At 46.9% G+C, this 18742-nt stretch overlaps 1 protein-coding gene across 5 annotated transcripts in view; it reads left to right on the top strand.

The window, feature by feature from the left end:
• The first annotated feature begins 679 nt into the window (after nt 1-679).
• Nucleotides 680-18742, top strand: part of sipa1l3 (signal-induced proliferation-associated 1 like 3) — a 54511-nt gene continuing 36448 nt past the window's right edge. For 2 of the 5 annotated variants that reach the window (XM_040161573.2, XM_040161427.2), the window contains exon 1: nt 680-820. The gene's annotated coding sequence lies outside the window, so the exon portion shown is untranslated. Of the gene's footprint in view, nt 826-18742 lie in introns of all 5 variants that reach the window. The other 3 variants (XM_078098299.1, XM_040161504.2, XM_078098298.1) reach the window with 2 other exon arrangements.

The raw sequence follows: 18742 nt of genomic DNA, 5'->3' as shown, positions 1-18742 counted from the left end.
CAAATCTGAAGCCACACTGACCCCTGGTGCCTAATGATAAAACACGCAGCATTTGGAGGTAGTTCAGTGTCTAAAACGTTGTTCTCTAGTTCACTCATCCAAGAGTAAATTCCCAACAATGTTTTACCATTGTTCCATTTTTTCGAATTCGTTATTCACGTTGCAGAATGAATGAGGAATACAGCTGCAGACAGCAGGATAGGTATAGGTTGCATGTTTTGGTCTGGTGTTACTCATCGCTTGGATGGCCTTTCAAAACTACCATCTATATACTTTTGGTTATATAAAACGTCTAGTTTGACTCCTTAAGAAATCGAATGATGTTTATTTGTGAAAGTGAACAAGAACAACGAATGAATCAAACACGATAGTTCTGTAGTAACCGCAAGGCTGTGCTGTTGACCAATTTGTGTGCGATGCATAATCAAACTGCGACCATGCGGCATGATAAATATACCGAATGCATTTACTGGTCCGTCTAAACGCACTGTCCTACATGTAGTTCCCCCCTATAACCTTCGCATTTAATTCACCATATTTCCCTGACACGCACACGCATGTTCTGAGTGGCGTCCACACGCGTCCACGGACCCGCTAGGCCGTGGGCTGCTGCCCCCCTCCCTGTGCGTTACTATCAGTAGGGTTGCGCCAAGCGGCGCTGCGCATGCGCAGTGCGCGTGGTTTCGGTTGAGCATTCTTGGCAACGGTCTCGCGCGGTGAACAGGCAGCCGACCGTCGGCCGCGACGAGTGTTTCCACAACGCCTGGAGATTTGTTTTAACGGAATAGGAGCCGAGCCGAAACACCCGGAACAGCGTCGGGTAAGGCGTGTACTCTTTTGGGTTTTAATTTTTATGTTCAGAACTGTTTGGTTTAGAAAAGAAAAAAAAGCCGAACACTGTGAGCTATTGAAAGCGCCGAAAAAGTGACGAGCGAAGTAAAGGTTAGCGAGCGGAGCGAAGACCGAGAAGCAGCCCGAGCGGACCAACTTCGGCCAATGCCGGGGACGAGCTCCCTTACTACGGCTCGCCGCCGTCGGTCCGAGTGCCGCCCGGAGCCGTTCGCACCGCTCGCCGCGTCACTTCGACCTCCAGCCGCTCAACGCAGCGGACGCCGGGGCCGCAGACGCGCCGCTTACCCGCAACAATTCATTAACCCCAACTAATAGATATTCCACAACCTCCCCGATAGGTTCGGGCGCCGGTGCGCATGCGCACGGCGCCGTGCGGAGTTCGCATTTGTAGTTCTTCGCCACCTGAGTTAATCACAGTTTTGAGGGCCAAGAGAAAACGTTAAGACTACAAGTTCCAGACAATGGAAGCTTTGTTTGGGCGCAACAGAGCCATCCGGCTATTTAGTCTGGACGGGCTTTGAATGTTGAGTAGTTGGGCTGCAGTCGGAAGTTGTCTTGGCTGGAGGTTCGTCGCGGGATGTGCTCGTCTGTGGGGTTACACCTTCCCGTGTGCACTCTATGGGCGACGTATGTGTTCCTGTTTCTAGGAGCGTTGCAGTAGTCATAAATGCCACTGATTTAATGTTTTAAACGTGGTCATAAAAGACAGCTGATCGTGGTTGAACACGCAGACTTTGTTCAGATGTCAAAAGACGTGTGCACAGTGGAAGGTGCGTGCGCGTGCAGTCGAGCGTGCATGCAGAATGGAGAGGTGATGATGCCTCGGCGTGTCGTCTTCCTTTCATAGAGCCCCCCCCCCCCCCCCCCCCCCCCCCTTCCCCTTGTTGCTGCTGTATTCCCCCTCAGGAAATGACACGTCGAGAATCAGCATGATGGATCTGTCGTGGAGGAGCAGCAGAGCGTGGCAGCACTGCACATATTCTGTGCAACGTTTACTCTGGTTTGCCTCCTTTCTGGAACTGATGGAATAATCATTTCGGGGGGTGGGGGGGGGTCTAAGGATGATGCTCTAACACCCCGGTTATCCCAGCGTCATTTTCGGATTCAGCTCATAACTGTGACGTTAATGTTGAATAATAATGAAAAGAGAATCCATATTGTCAATCCAATTTCCTCTGATGAAAGGCAAGGCAGCGGATCGCAGCAGTGTGGGTAAAGCTCTGCGTTCATAGTTTACAGGAAGAAACTTTCAGAATGTTTGCTTGAAATGATCAACAATATATGAGAAAAATCTAAGCAGACGTGTTTTCTTTCATGACCTGCGCTCTTATCAGTTTTAGATGACAGTTTAATGTCTGTAATGACACTTGGATCACTGTGTGCTCTCTTGTGAGATTTTAGAGTTTGAATGGGTCCGTAAGGCCTTCTTATTGCTCCCGACCTCCACTGTTGTATCCCGCTTACTTTATACGCTCCTTTGTTCCCGCCGTACTTTGTGGCTCCCTCACTACCGGTCTGGCAAAGTGAAATATTCCATAAATTGCAGGACGCCTGTACTTACGTGTGATTTATTACACTGGTGTGGTGGCAGCAGCTGCAACATGTCCCTGCAAGCAGTTTATTAATGGATGTACAGAAAACGGGAGGCTTTGACTTCCAAGCTATAAGGCAGATAAACCTGCTATAAACCTGCAGACAAGTTCAGACTATCGTGAAGATTCATTGAAGCTATCATTTTCAAATGCAATTATCATACATGTCATAGTTAAACTCCTTACATTCACTTGATGCAGTTAGGCGGGATGTTGCAATAGTTACTTTGTAATACGCCTTTTTTTTGCACGTCGCCGTCAGTGCCGAGGCAAATGGCCAACAATAACGGAGCCCTTGAAATGACAATGTAAAACGATCTTTGTAATGAAAGGAGCTGTATTTAACATTCGCAACGAACCAGCTGAGAATAAAGTCCTCCTTCCTGTCTGTGTATTGTTTGCAGAGCTTCACCCTTCTTTGTTTACTTAGCTGGGTTGGCTGTGCTTGCTTTTAGTGCATGTCAGTGCTTGTTGGTGCATGTGAGCTACTGGTTAGCGGTTGGATCCCCTAGCGCCTCCAGGACCTGGCAATGTGTCCTTGCGCAAGGCACTTAACCCCAAATTGCCCCCCGGATGCTCAGGCTTTCCCGCTGGTATCCTGCCAGTAGCGTTTTGATGGGTGTGAATGAGACGTAGTTTTAAAGCGCGTTGAGTTTAATGAATATGGCTCATACCTTATCATTTGTCTCCAGAGTATGTTTTGCTACCATTGCTACACAGTTTTTGTCCATAATATCCGTATACGCATGTTGGTTTTGGTATTTCTAATAGCACTTTGTCAATGCTAATCCACGCTCGCGTCACGGCTATCGGCTCACGTCACGTAGTTGTAAAGCACCTCCAGCGGTCGGGTGTCAGCTGGCTCCACTGCGCGCCAAATATCAATTGCTCACAGTCTTTTATCTGGAGGAACATCTCATATTTTGTACTACTTATATGGGTGTTTCATTGCAAACCGCTGTGGGAACAAAGGAGCCCGTCTTCAAAGCGAGCTGAATGTGGACCACTGAGATATTCCGCCTGCAATCATGGAGTTGAATCACCGTGCCGTATCTGCGGGGAGGTGACTCATCGGTTGTTGGTTTTAGTTGTGGCACCAGCTCTGGTTGAAGTTCACTGTTCCTCACATTAACGAAAAGCCTCTTGCCAGGTTTAATCCTCAGAGGCGTCTTAGTTAAGTAATTGTTAAAAGAAAGGAACAAGTTGTGTGTTTTCACGGTATGCGGAAGAACACACACAGACATACTCAGTGAAACAATAGCCATCACAATCATGAACCATAAGCTAAACATCTCAGGTTACCCTGAAACCGATCAGCTGATACGATCGGTTTCAGCATGCACAGCTGCATGCGTGTGTGTGTGCGTGTTTTCAGGAGACTTAAACCGTAGTGTTGTTTTTAACTTAGGCTGATGGATTTCAGCCATTGGGGTTTATTTCAAACAGCTCTCCTCGCGTGATGGTTTATACCCCATTTCTGCCTTTTAAACCACCGTGACACACACGCAGTTCATCCCGTGTCAGCAGTTAATCTGAGTGGCTCACCGCCACGTGTCATCACACCTGGCATCACAGCCACAGGACACCGATTAACTGTGGTGAAAGTGTGTTGACAATTTATTTAAAGTTTCTGTTTTATTGTATTTTCTTGTATTTAATTGATAATAAATTATAACCACAGACAAAAAATATCCCAGAGATGACCAAGCCCTCCTTAAACCTGCCACACAATACTTAAGTGTATGTTGTCAATTCGATTTATTTAGGAATACAACTCAATTCACACACGTACCCCTTGTACAGAATGACTAGACTGTAGTCATTCTGTACAAGGGGTACGTGTGTGAAACTCTAGTCACTAGAGTAAAAACAATATATAACCAACACAAGTTTGTTTGTAAAATAAACCTACATTACAGACAAATCCAGGAGGCTATTTAAAAGCGTTTTACGTAAGTAACAAATGCATTACTTTTTAAATTGTGAAAATAAAATCAATTAAAATAGTCCCAAGGTAAATGAAAATGAAACGTAACATAACACTATATCATATTTCCAAAGCAAACAAAATGTTATCCAGTGGAAAGAGACTGAGAGACAGCGGCTCAGAAACCGTGGAGAGAAGAGAGTGCACTGTGTGGGAGAGAAAATGAAATTGGATTTGATAATTCTGTCATGTAGTGGAGATCTGTGTAATTATGAGGTTCAGATGTTACCAATATAGCGCTACAGAGTCTGTGTGAACAGGAACGGCCTCAAAAACATGGAAAATGTCTCTGCGAACCTGAATGTGCAACAGGTGCATCAACAGGGACAGACATCTCTATACCGTGTGTGTGTGTGTGTGTGTGTGTGTGTGTGTGTATTTATATATATATATATATATATATAATATATATATATATATATTACTGTCTAACTTGCAAATATAGATTTATTCCACTTCCAGTGGACCTCCATCAGGCAAACAGTTTGTGAAAACCAGGAGCCACCTTAAATAGAGAGTGGCTGCAGGTCTGCAACTAGTCACATATCACACTCGCCACGTGCAACAGGAAGGCATCAATACCAACATCGATTTACCCTGGAACAATCAATAACATATGGAGCAAGACATTAAAACAGCCTGTATTGTAACAATCCTACCCGTGTCCCATATAGTCTATGGTGACTGGAACAAAGCCCGGTAGCCCTGCACCATTCGCGTATTAGTCAGAGCGCAGGTGTTACAGTTTAAGACGAAATAGCATCAGACCACCAGCTGTAATGCAGAGAAACCCGCCCCTGTCCCCTGCCTTTGATGCATGGGCCTCTCCTGAGGGTCTTATCCATAAGTCAGCGTGCATGACCGTGTCAGGTCAGACAGGTCAGAGATTTACACAGAGAGGAGCACACCAATGTTTCCTGAAATGAGTAAGTGCTGTATGCCCTGTGCAGCCATAAGGCATTTGCTAGGTAGGCAGTTGATCTACAGAGCCTCCGTTTTTTTCTTCTCACTCCCGCAGAGGTCAGATACCCTCAAGGTGTTGTTTACCAATCTGTGTCTTCTTCTCAGGGAAGATGATGAATCAGACAAATCACAGCTTCGTGAGTAAATGTCTTCAAATGCGCTTCCTCCGCATAATAGTGCAGTTTCTATCTTTTTACAAAGGCTCGGAGACCCAAGTAGGTGTCTCAGGCTACATCTTTGTGTTCCTCTCTGCCCTGGACATGTTTAACCGGGGTAAATATAGCCTGCTAGCTTCACCCAGAGTATAAACACAGATGTTGGGGAGGCCTTTCTTGCCACAGGTCGGTCTTGTGTCTCCCTGGTCAGTGGAGGGAGCGGGTGCGAGGGAATGCCTCACTGTACGTGGCGGGCTCATTGGACGGAGCACTAACCTTCTGTCAGGGGTTTACTAGTGCTCTACATAAAGACTGATTTATGCAGACTCTCCATTCAGTCCCTTCAAGTGGAGGTCATTCAGATTTACCAATGGCCGCTCACTTAACAAAGAGCCCTCCACTGTCGGGTGATGAGTTAACACTTTAATCTTTGTTTACTGAAATAGAGGCGAAGGTAAAGATTTTCACAGCAGAACAGACGCGAGTGTTTGGGTTCTATCTCAGTTCTCACACCGCGTCCAAGGCCGTAAGAGGGACGAAGCGCTGCGATAACTGGCTGCAGGCCGGCTTGGTCTGTGAGCAGTACTGAATGGGTCGTCTGTGTACCATAGCTGTTATCTGCCATAGTGTGTCTCTCCAGCCTATGTTCTTCTTTCAAAGGAGGGCTGATGTTAAATGGAGTTTCAGTGCTCTGCTGTGAGAGACAGTAGATGATCGGAGCACAAATTATGCATTTGATCTCCAGGGACAGGGCTCTGTTGTAGAGGGTTTGCGAAGAACGGAGACGCAGCCGTTGAAATGGATTTCCATGCAGCTAAGAAGGGCAGCAGACTCCTCTCTGAAATGTCTTTATTGCCTTTCATTCCTTTGACTTCTTGTTTCTTGGGAGATTGTCTGCTTTTTCATAGCAGAAAGCATGTCGTTAAACCCGCTTCTTATCGTCCCTAACTGAGGCTTCAAAAGCATGGTTGACAGGGTGTGTGTGTTTGTATATATATGATGTGTGTGCGTGTATTCACAAAGAGCTCTGTCACACATCAGCATAGCAGAAATGTTCTGGAAAGAGGAAATCCTGCTTGGCGGGATACAGAAACAGCTGATTGTGTCTCCATCTGCTTTTAATGGAGTGAGGAGGACTGAATTAACCTTGTGTTCCCTACACACACAAGCTGGACCATCACACAACTGTCAAGGCATGAGCTCACTACACTGCTATTCACTCTAAAACTAATATAGTTATAGTGGATTATCACTTCAGTAATTGCTCTCAAGGAAAATACTCTGTGGGAGTGTGGGAATTAGTTTTTTGTTTCCTTTTCATCCATGACTGTGATCTAAATATAGTTGGATTTTTGGACATTAGTTGTATAAAACGAGACTTAAAAATGGGCAGACAGAACTATTACTATATTATAATGAAAAACAATTGCCAAACGAATTGATAACCATTATCAATTGCTTCCCTAATTTACATGTTCCATTGACCATGTGACCACAGGATCACAGTAAGTCTACATGTAATTATTGTTTAATGATCCGTTCATCTGATTATTCATTTTCTATCTAATGACTGAAATTAGTTAGACGTACCTCTTCTCTGTGATCATTTCAGAGCCCAAGATAACATCCTAAAATGATTCATTTGTAACAATAGAGTTATTGTTCTCACTCTAAATCGTACCAAGGAACATAACTGCACACATGCAGGACCTGTAAAGGCGAAAAGGCGCTCACTGAAGTGAGGGAGGCAGCCATCAGCGAGCCATTTCACTCCACCTACTATGCGCTGATCAAAGATAAGGTTGTTTTTCAACTGATATTTATTTTATCTTTGAATAAGGGAATGTTCGAAATCAATGATCAAGAATGTTAATGTGAATGAGAAAGTTTAAAAGCCCTTCATTTCAGTCACGAAAGGCCTGAATCACTGTATCAACAAAGATTTTAATGACCCAGCCCACGGTATCTGAACAATGAGTCAATTCTTCATCGTCAGAGGTGTGTGTGCGTGTGCGTGTGTGTGCATGTACACGTGTTACCACATTTTAGATCCCTTCTGTAGAAAAATAAAAGCCTCTTTCTAGCCCCCTGACGCCTCATGAGAAATTCCATCTGTGTTTTATTTGGAGGTGCTCGCTGTCCTCTCTGCTCCTTCTGGCTCTCTGTGCAGCAGGAAGTGAGTATGCGTACCGGAGGAGGATGCAAATGTCTGGTGGAGATGAGTGTCGCTATGAATCAGAGCATCGTCATAGAGGGGAGAGAGAGAGCGGCCGTAACCCGTAGAGATCAGTCACAAGGACAAATGACCCGTTCACAGGACGCGAGTAAAAACATTCCTTCTTAGCTCAGAAGAATGTTTCACACAATTTGTGTCTGGCATGCAGCTGAAATCTGGGATTTTTGTCTTTGCCTGGTCGTTGTTGGGATCGCCGAGCATTGGCTCACGTCCAACTGCTGTTAGAGAAAAAAGAAAACGGTTGGAGAATGGGCGTAGCACCAAACACCATCAGGAAACTGCTGGATGGATTTGCATGTTTCCCCCTCGGGGTGTTTTGCTTTAAGCGACCTGCTCGTCTGTTTGATACGCAAACAGCCAAACACGCACACAATCCTGTGTGTGTGTGTGCGTGTGTGTGTGTGTGTGTGTGGGGTTATGTGTCTGTGTGGGTGAGTTTCAAAGATGTGTTTGCGCTTTTTATTTTCCCTTATCTCATTGTAGAATGTTTTCTGAAACAACATCCAAAGTCAGCTTTCTTTTTTATTTTCCCTACTTTAGTGTACGTGTGTGCAGCGAAGCATGCATGCAGCCTTTCAGAGAGACACACACACACACACACACCGTGTCCCTCTGCCTCTTCACCGCTCTGATCTCGGGTTATGACTCTGACTGAGGAGCCATTGTTTTAATGCTAATTGAGTATAAGTTGTTCATTCCAGGAATGCCACTTGGCCCAGTTCTTATGTCACTGTATCCAAATGTGCATTTGTTTCCTCTTCATTTCCAAATGAGATTTGATACTGGGATGGGAGCCATTTCCACACAAGTCAATTTGGCCCGCTCTGCACATCGAGGGTATGGTGCGCTAATGTGTTTGCCCTGTCGATGAGACCGGGCAATATGTCGAATCAGCTCTATGAGTGGGACACAAGGGGATTACAGAGAAACAGTGTGGACACAGCAGCTTCTTTCTGGTGTGGGGGGGCTTAATAACTACAGATCAACCTGTCAGAATCTTTGCTCCATCTTATACCAATGCTAAGATGTTGAGTCCATCCACTACACTATGTTAGTAATAACTATATGCATTTCTTTAGTCACACAAAGCATCGAGATATCAAACCGAGGTGCAAAAAGTGGTGTGTACTGTACACATTTTTATCTCCTCTTTTAATGCCGAGTCCGAGCAAAAGTCTCTCCTGTGCTACTACAGGTGGGAACTTGAATGCCTTGCAGTGCTGTTTATTTAAGTGCTTGATTAAATTCTAATTATCCCTTCTGATGCCATCCTTTGAAACACTTGCAATTGTAATTCTTCAGCTCTTTGACTCCACTCTGCACAGATGCTTTCAGAACGTACACTAACTGCACCGCTGTAAGTGGTGGGGGACTCTTGTTCATGGTAAATACTATTCTACTCCTTTCAAAAGCACCAGTTCTCAGGATTAAGGCTTTGCTCTCTTTGTTATGGTGCATTTGTTGTCTAATGTAAAGCTTTCGGAGCGGCCTTGTTGCAGAAGTGTGCTATTTAAATAAACCGGCCATTCCGTGTTCCGGTCCAGCTGCTCGACTCAACTCCCTTTTTTGTTGTTACGTTCAGCTAAATGTATGTATTTTCTTTGTCACCGCCTTCCGCAAGCTGTGCCAATACGAGTGGGTGGCGCTGAAATACTGCTGACACAGGGCGTCCTGCACAAACCCGCCATTTTTCAATGGTCATTAGTGACCGCACACCGCGGAGGATAAAGTGCGGACGTCGTTTGACTGCCAATGAAAGGCTCCAGCGAGTGCGGCGTTGAGGACGATGCCAATGGAAATCTCTAACACTATGGCTGTCAGCCGAGACACGGAGGGGATGCCATCTGCAGTGGGAATCGAAATATGGAGAAGGACCTGACCAGGCGACGCAAAAAGTGAGCCGGGTCAAGCCGAGTGGCACAATGAAGCCGGACGGTTCCTCGGTGCTTTGTGTTACGCGTGTGCGCAGCAGTGACGGCTCTGTTGAGCGTCCCACAAGAGGAGGCCAGGGAGGGAAGGGAAAGTAGTTTGGGTGTCTCTGCACACAACGGCCTGTTATCATCGTGGGAGAGGAGGAGACGGACGAGGGAGAGACAGGACTTGGCAGGGGGGGCTGGCTGGGAGCACACAGACAAGGAGAGGCTAAAAGGGAGGCCTGTTGCTACAAGAAAGCCAGCCCATGTGCTTCCATCTCCTCTTTCCCCTCCTTAATTTGTCCTCCCGCCTCCCTCCCTCTCCCTTTCCCCCCGTGACCTGTGACTGCCGAGCTCCGATTAGACCACCGCCTGGTCCAGTGTGTGAGGCCAGACTCCACCTGAGAAGATAACCAAAAAGGACAGAGACTGAGAGCAGAACAAAGCGGAAGGGAGTGACGCTTAAAAGTGTGTGGATGTGATACAACCTCTGGAGAGGTTGTGGAACGGATCTCCTCTCGCTGGGATCAGAATGTTTGAGATGCAACACACATAGATTTAGAACAAGAGGTGACAGTGGACATTTTGTGTCTGTGCTGCAGCTACCAGGTGACATCATGCACGTGTCTGTGTTTTCTGTGTGTTTGTGCGTGTGCACTGAAGGTCACTGCTATCTTCCCGCCCCTGGGTGAAACTTGCTTGACCCACTTTGTTGCCCGAAGGCGCTCACCCAGCCACACCGCCTCCCCTCCCTCCGCCTCAGACGTGCACTCAGGCAACCTTGTGAACTCCTGTCTCTGCTCGCAGCCCAAACACCTCAGCTCATACATGGCTGCACCCATTAAGCACATTTCGGACATAAAACTACTGCAGACGCCCTCCCCTCCCCCCTCCGTCTCTGCTCCTACTAGCATTTACACACTGGGTTTTACATGCACGGTTGTCCCCAGAGGGCTTTGCTTTTCCAGTGGTTCCCACGTCTGAATCTGACAGAAACGTGGGGATCTGCATTTTGGGAAATGGACTTATTCGCTTATTGTTGTTGGTGTGTTAAATATGAACTTAAGGGAGACACCTGGTTTTGTCCATGGCTTAGGAAACCCATCTGCCATCACCTATAAAGCTCGACAACTAACCTCTCGCTCGGTGGATCTGCACTAAACCCAAACTGTTAAAAGAGCAACTGGTGGTTTTATCTGAGGGTTATGTGCCGAAATTCGGAAGTTAATCCACCTACATAAGGGGGCAAGAAAGTTGTGTTTTTCCCTCAAATGTCAAATTCTACCTTTTTACAAACCTTCCTCTCACCCTTTTTTTTGTCATTAGTCAAGCTGTGTGCGCTTGGAAAACAACAAGGCCAGTGTAGCTCTGTGTGTGTGTGTGTGTGTGTGCACACGCACGGCTTTAGAACCACACCCTGGACTCACGTCACACTTCAAAAACCAAACACAGGAAAGAGGAGAGCCGCATTCTGACGGGATTCAGCCTAGTTTGGGAACCGGCGCACGGACCTCCGCTCATGTAGCCGCTGCTACTCAATGTGGCGATACGCTTTCTGCGCTGGAGATTGTTCCAAGCAGCCTCAACAATAATAACAGACACACCTTCCTGCTCTGCTGTTATTACCGGCCAAATTCCACATCTGAGATGCTGCCGTCCGGTCAGATGCCAGGGATAGTTCTGAGATCTCTCCTGACGTGCCAAACTTCAGCCTCCTCTCCCGCGTGTGATTGATGCTCCAACCTCAATCCAACGAGCGCCCGTGAATTATTGCTGCTTCTGCGCCACTGGAACCACATGCAGGCTTTAAAGTGAGTCCAGGCTTACCTCTGCATTCTGAAGGGGAGGTGCTGAAAGAGCTTCAGCCCCATCCTGGGTTCATAATGGTGTGTTCATGTTGGCCAGTTAGGACACACACACACACACACACACACACACACACACACAGTACACGCATGCGCAAGCAATGTTACTGCGAGTTAAAAGGAGCCACACCTTTAGCCAGTAATCCTCTTTCAGTGGAGACAAACCCTGGTTTAGAATATCTTCTGAATAGGCTGCGTTCACCACCTGCCCCTCATTTTGTGGCAGTTTATCTGCGTGAGTTAAAGCAGCCGGTTGGGTTTGAATGGTGGGATGAAAAGCACCAAATGGATTCAATGTAAGAAACGTTTAGAGTGAGATATCCAACTAGCGATTCCTTGAGTGATCCTAACCTGCAGTATACATTGAGTAGAGGTGAGGGGGAAGGAGTGGGCTTATTGCTTTTACTTTGGACATATCGATATTCTGGCAAACGCAGTGCTATTTCATTCATATTGTGTAAGACAAATTTCTTTAGGGACCACTGCGACTGGTGGAGATGGATTAAAACCTTTTTTAGTTTTGAATGTGCCTGTTACTCACAGATGGACGGGGATGAATTGTTCTCTCACATTTTTGTGCCGAGCGCTTAGGAGCCCCTCATAAACGTCAGAATCCTCTTTTAATGTAGAAGTATGTCAAACAAGAAGAGAGAAGGTACCGCGGCGCGCCGAACCAAGGCCCCCGTCTGTGACGCCCGTCTTCTGCGTTTTGTGTGCCTGCATTTCAGCAAATATACAGCATGTGAGATTTACTTTACTGGTGCTATTTGCTCCCCCCCCCCTCATTCTTTGTTTATCTTTTCCTCTCGGGTCTCTCGGTTTGTACAGCACTTTGTTGCGGCCCTTGTGTCTCAGCTCGGTCTCAGCGGGCCGACTGTACTGCTCTCTGTTTGCTCTCGCTAGTCAAAGTCCCGCAGGCAAACAGCGTCTGGTCTCTCTGGGCTCTGGCACCGAGCAGCTCTACAGTTTCACCATGCGCTCATGTTACCCCATTGTCTGGATAGGGATGTGGTGTGAGAAATGGGGGGGTGGTGGGGTGCGTGTGCAGGCTTGTGTTGACTAGCGACCCTGCGAGGCTCAAAATGCATGAACACAGATCCATAAAAAGTTGTAGCTTGCTCTACCGACAGCAAGGATCGGCCCTCACAGGGAGATCCTGGGGAACGGGGGGGGGGGGAGATCACATCTTACAGTAGGTGTGAGAGGAAGAGCTGCAGACGCTTGTAAAAAGGGTCCCTGGGCATTTCGAATGTGTCCAGAAGAAGTTGCGTGTGCACTTCTTTTTGTCTCCGTATTGCCATTCCAATCCAACTCCCTCTACCTCGGCAACTCCAATTATTCGGCGGGACTTTAAATTGCTCCCCTCAGCTGCTGCTGGCAGACGGATTGAAGGAGCGGGAGGCGGGGGAGGCCGGAGCGATTACGAGACTCGGGGTGTGCTTTAACCCACTTAGCACACCATCTCAGGGTCTCCTGCCAAAACGGTGAGCTTAGAGCTTTTAATCCTCTTCCCAGAGTGAGCTGATAGTTTGTTGCTCGTGGCTGCTCTCTTGTCCCGTGGCCTAGAAATATTCTATATGTGTGTGAGAGTTTGTTCCAGCCTCCTTTCACAGTTCATGATCATTTATACCACCATGACATTGGTTTTGTCTTATAAGTGGATCCATGTGGGTGTGGATCTGTGCACCTGGAGGTGTGCGTGTGTTTTGTCGGGCAGTCCCTTGGTCAGAAACACACCAGTGAAGTAGCCTGTTGTGGTTTGAAGTGAGCTCTTCTAGCGCTCGCAGCTAGCCAGGCGGGTTTGCTTTTCCCCTCCCCCTCCCCCAGACCACACTCCCCCTTCCCAGACCAGTTTGTGCTGGCCGGGCCTCTGGACTACAGTCCAGTTTAAGTCAGTCTTCTCCCAGTTCACATCCAGCATCGCGTGGCTGTTCTCGACCCCCCCCCCCACCCACCCCATTGCGGCGGGCTCCCAATGAAACGGGCTCATAACGCCACGTTCCTTGCATTCTTCATGTGCGCGGCCTCTCCCTCCCTATTCCGAATGCACGGACGGGTTGCGCTGAGAAATGCAGACCACAACATCAGCGAAGCCAAACTGCGCACAAGGCTTTTAGTGTGGCTGAATTTTTACGAGTTGTGGATCGGTTTACTTGCCCGCGTCGGACGCGCACGGCGCAGCAGGTATCCACTCGACGTTTGGACAAGTCGCCCTCTCTTTTGTCCCAAGTGGAAGGGCGGAGAGATGGAGGAGGAATCTGAGAGGAAGGGAAGCGGGGAAACAAGCGAAGGCTGATTCAGTGGTGGGGGCTGCGTTGTTGGAGCAGCGACGGTCCTGTCACTGTAGGTTTACGTCTGCCCCCCCCCCCCTTCTACCAGCGTCGAGTCATAGCAGAATCAGGGTCAGCCACGCTCCCTCAGTAGCTACACCCGGTCCTTACTTTTATACCTCTTCCCCCCCAAACAAACCCTCTCCCCTCCGCGTTCCCTCTCGTATCCGTAATTTGACGATCGTCCACCTAATCATTCGGACTCACCTCCCTCGGCCTCTCAGACCTCTCCTGATATCCCTTTTCATCTCATGTGTTCACTCTGGCCGCTTTCACCCTCCCTACCCCTCCAAGGGAAGAGGAGAGGGTGAGATTTATAATTAACAAAGGCTGATTCGAGCGCTGAAAGGGAGAGCTGTCCAAAGAGCGGTGTGTGGAGGGGAGGGGGGGGGGGGGGCACAGGGGCTGGTGCCGAACAAATTGGGCTTTTTATGCAGTGTATCAAATAGTTGCTTAAGAAGCACACCGATGAGACACAATGAGGGATGTGACCTAAAAGGGTCTCTGTTTGGGTTTTTGTATCCAAGTTTTGGCCACGGCCAAGCAACTGAACCGTTGCAGAACCCCACTTAAAAAGCCAGCGTCAGTCCGTTGGCACGTAGTCCAACGCTGCATAAAAGCCGTGATGAGCTCGGGCAGCCATGAAGACTTATTAGCATCTCATTAAAGAATCGTTGTCCCCTAGAGACAACATTCTCTCTGCTGAAATGAGCAGTAGTGCTCTGTGCTGTTGTAGGGTAAAACAAAAAAAGCATAATGTCAAAGGTCAGTGTCATGATTTGAGCTTGAATTAGCTAATTTGACCAAATCAATGCCATGGAATCTTGGACTTCTTTATAGGCTAAACGGTTAGTATTGTGTGTTAGGTAGCATGTTAAATAAAGGTTCGAAACTAGGAGTAAAAGTACTTTCCAAAAGGAACCTCCTGAATTGGTGGGATGTTGGCCTACTCTGAGTCTATATGTCACGATCCGACCTGGCCTAGAACGGCACTCAAACTCTGAACCATCTGGGATCCAAGTGAAACAAGGGCTCCTTCTAAGTGCTCACAAAGACATCTGATTCCTGCCTCCTGATGACAGAGATACACCACAGATTGTGGACAGGTACGGGTGATCTTAATGCTACCTAACGACGTGTATCAGTGTAAAAAATATAAATAAAATACTTCAACATTTTGGGAAATGCATTTTTGCACATGGTTAGATGAGAAAACTGAACCACCCGTCTTGTATACAAAAATGATTATGCTCAACCCAGCAGCTTAATACGGCACCAAAGGTCTGTTTTAATTCATCTAATTAACATAATGTATAGTTTTTAGGTTTTAAGCCGCTCTGAGGCATATTTGTGATTTTGGGCTCTACAAAATAAATAGAACTGAATTGAATGGGTATTTTCTTGCATGCCATGATCTCGTCCACTTCTCCCCAAAGAATACAAAAATGACAGCATGGACCTTTGCAGGATACAGATCCACAGAGAGAGGAGTTTTTTAAAGCAGCATCAGTTTGTGTCGACAAAGCATAAATCTGCCGAGTCATCTGCCCCGGATTTGAATGCTGCGTTACTCAATTCACTGAGTCAAGTCGATAGCAGCTTATCAGAAATCACACACCTGTTCCAACTCATCGATGTTTGAATCATCTCTTTATCCGTTGTCATATTTGATGACACACAAAGAAATGTGGAACTTTGCCTGGAAGCAAAAATATATATACTGTATATCTCCTTTGAGCTCCTGTGCGGAAAGCGAGCCAGCCCTCAGTCAATATTCACCTCATCGAGTGCCTCGCCACTGGCTGGAGAACAAACTAAAATAGTCGGCGTCATTTTTTTGACAGAGTTTCTCCCAGAGGTCTCGGCTCCGGCGCTAACCGTCCTCCCGGGGCCACCGAGTGCGTGCGACACCTGTTCCCCACGTTCTCCAGCTCCGTGCTCATGAAAAAGCATCAGAGCAAAACCACAGCACTAAGTTGTTAGTGGGTGGCTGCAGCAGAGGCATCGTTAGATGCTCCAATGTACTTCAGTTGTACTGTGTGTGTGTGTGTGTGTGTGTTGCGTTAGTGCGTCTCGTTTGCATTGTGAGCACCTTTTTTGCCACACGCCGTTAACAAACCGCTTGGACGCAGGCCACCCAGCGAGGACTGGACGCTGTGCTGTTTGTCTCTCTTTATCTCTCTCTCTGTCTTGCTCCATCCATCTGACAGGGGGGCAGAGAGAGAAAAGGAAGGAGTCATGTACAGGTGGAGAAGAGCAGCCAGGGTGACACAAAAAGCAATGTGAGAAAAGACATACGGACATAAGGAAAGGAGGATGCTGAGGAGCCCTGGTGGATCAAGCAGCGATACTCCTGAGAAGAAAGGTGTGGTTGTAGGGTACAAGTGTGTGTGTGTGTGTGTGTGTGTGTGTGTGTGTGTGTGTGTGTGTGTGTGTGTCTGCAACACATGTGGCACGTAAAGAGACCGGCTTGTCTCATTAAGCAGACCTCCCAGCCAAGGAGAGTTACAGTCTACAGGAAGTCGTGGTCCTGTAGGGTCGGGCTCTGGTCCTATAGCATTTTCTTTTTATTGTTTTACACACAAATGTGTGGTTTCAAAGATGTTCAAGTCTTTGATCAGCACTCAGCGATAAAGCAAAGCTCTCTTACAGTTTCTGTTGTACAAAGTCCTGAGGTTATGTGTGTGTTTGTGTGTGTGTGTGTGTGTGTGCCTGCCAAACAACCCAATCGGTACTCCTTGTTGGTGGAGTTGTGCACTGACGCAATGGCCTGGATTGCTCAAGTCCTCCTCGCTGTTCCTTGTATGCTGCTGTGATGAAGTCGTATTTCCTGTTTTGCCACAAGTTCTCGCAACCGGCGCCTTTTGTTTTTGGGGGTTGCGGGTTCGGGCTGTTTGAACGTGTTTAAATAAAACCGTTCCACAAAAGCGACACGCATGGTGACACATGGATTCAAACATGAATAAATAAGTTGCTTTCTTTTTGGCAGAGAAGACCTTTGTTGAGTATTTTAACACGGTCTGTGTCGGGATGGTTTACCCTCTCGTAGCTATGTCAGCAATGAACCACAGGGGCGTATCTTTCATAGATATTCAGCAATGCTTCTCTGAGGAGAGGGAAGGAGAATCGATTGCACTTCCTGTGGTCTGTGTGTGCTTTCGCCACAGCTGCATTACGCCTCCATGTGTAGTAGTATTTTAGTGTATATTTATGTATTTAAGATATGAATTTGATTTTGATGGCCAACAAATGTTCTATACAACATTATTGGCTGATCAGTTGTGTCTTAAGTCCCTCTCCTGTGAGGACTTACCCATTCAATTCAAATTATTTTATTTTTGTATAGCCCAAAAAGTCCTCCTCCTGCGCAAAACATCAGCCTGAGAAAGTTGCCAGAGTGTTAAAACATAGAGGATCATATTTTTGGGGTTCCCCGTGCATTCCTCCTCCTCGTATTTTCCATGTTTCCGGTCTGTAGATCCTGTTAAGCATTTCCAAGCCCCTGAAGGGCCAGAAATGCCTCAGCAACCCGAACCACAGAAGACTCCGGAGCGAGTGAAGTGACTCAGGCTATTTGGTAATTATTAGTTAATGGAGAAGGATTGGTCATTTATTTTGATCTTGTACTTGTGCCAATACAATATTTTGGATGTAAACAGTTGGTTGCTTATCACTCATTCACAGATTATGGCAAAGACACAGCTGCTCTTCTCATGACGAGGGTCTTTGTGGTTTTAGCGAAAACGTTTAAGAAGTGGATTTTGAACCCAATACGCAGCCTTCACTTGGCTCCTCTAGTATTTGGCTTCATGCTAGAGAAGAGAGGGGGGGGAGTAATAGCTGGGTTTTTAATTTCCTCCAGCCGCTCTGAGCCTGCTTTGTCTAGAGTCCCTGTGGTGGGTCGAAAGGGTCTGGGGCAGCATCACCCCAGGACTTGGGTGCTGGTGGGTGCCATCAGCCTGAAGGTAGACTCAGAGAGAGGTTGGCTGAGGACTCGAGAGTGACATCAAGAATGTCCGCCATGGATTACCTTGCCTTACAGCCGTTTACTGTTCCTCCGCGATGGTGCCCTCCTCATATCATCTCTATGGTCATTATTCAAACCGTACGATGGAGTTCTGTTGGTGAGAGTTGTTTGCTTTCTTTTTTACAAACATTTGGACTTCACACTGTTCTTCTGTAAACATGAATTAACAATTCCAGTCAGTAACATTAGACCAGGACTAACATGGCTCCTGTGACTAGGGCCTAGTCAATCCAGGGACAACGTTATAGTGACTAAATGTCCAGCACTCCTTTGTTCACCTCAGCGTCATTCTACAAGATTTTTTCAGCATACTCTGAAATTCTACCATAATATTATGTCATAATGGAAAAGATTGGAGTGATTTGTTTCGGGATCGGTGTGCAAAGGCTTGTTGTCCTGCAGGAAAGTGATCCATCTTTTCTTTTTAACCTTTTACTGTATGTACTGTGACACGGCGACTGCCGACATGTGCTCTCACATCCCACTACAACATTCCTGAAACAGAGGTGAACTTTGGTTGAGTGTACACTTTGTACCGGAGCGTGTTTGAAAGAATATAAAGCTTTTAACTGCATATCCAGTTCAAGATCCCCTTCATTTAGAAGGCTTCACCAATTAAAAGTCAGCCCGTAAATCTGCTTCCTCTCTTTATCGTCCAACGTTTTATGGAGGATAAATTGGACGGGATAATCACCAAATTCGGCACGAGTTCCCCGCTGCCCCGTGCTGTGAGATTATTTTCACTTTACAGAATTACAGCAAACAAAATGCCTTTCCCACACTAACCAACGACCATCGTGCAGTAAATAATGGACGGAGGAA

This window comes from Gasterosteus aculeatus, chromosome 1, assembly GCF_964276395.1.
Source record: "Gasterosteus aculeatus chromosome 1, fGasAcu3.hap1.1, whole genome shotgun sequence".
Classification (NCBI taxonomy): domain Eukaryota; kingdom Metazoa; phylum Chordata; class Actinopteri; order Perciformes; family Gasterosteidae; genus Gasterosteus; species Gasterosteus aculeatus.
The sequence above is the reverse complement of the archived record's forward strand: the minus strand, read 5'-3'. Positions and strand labels throughout refer to the sequence as shown.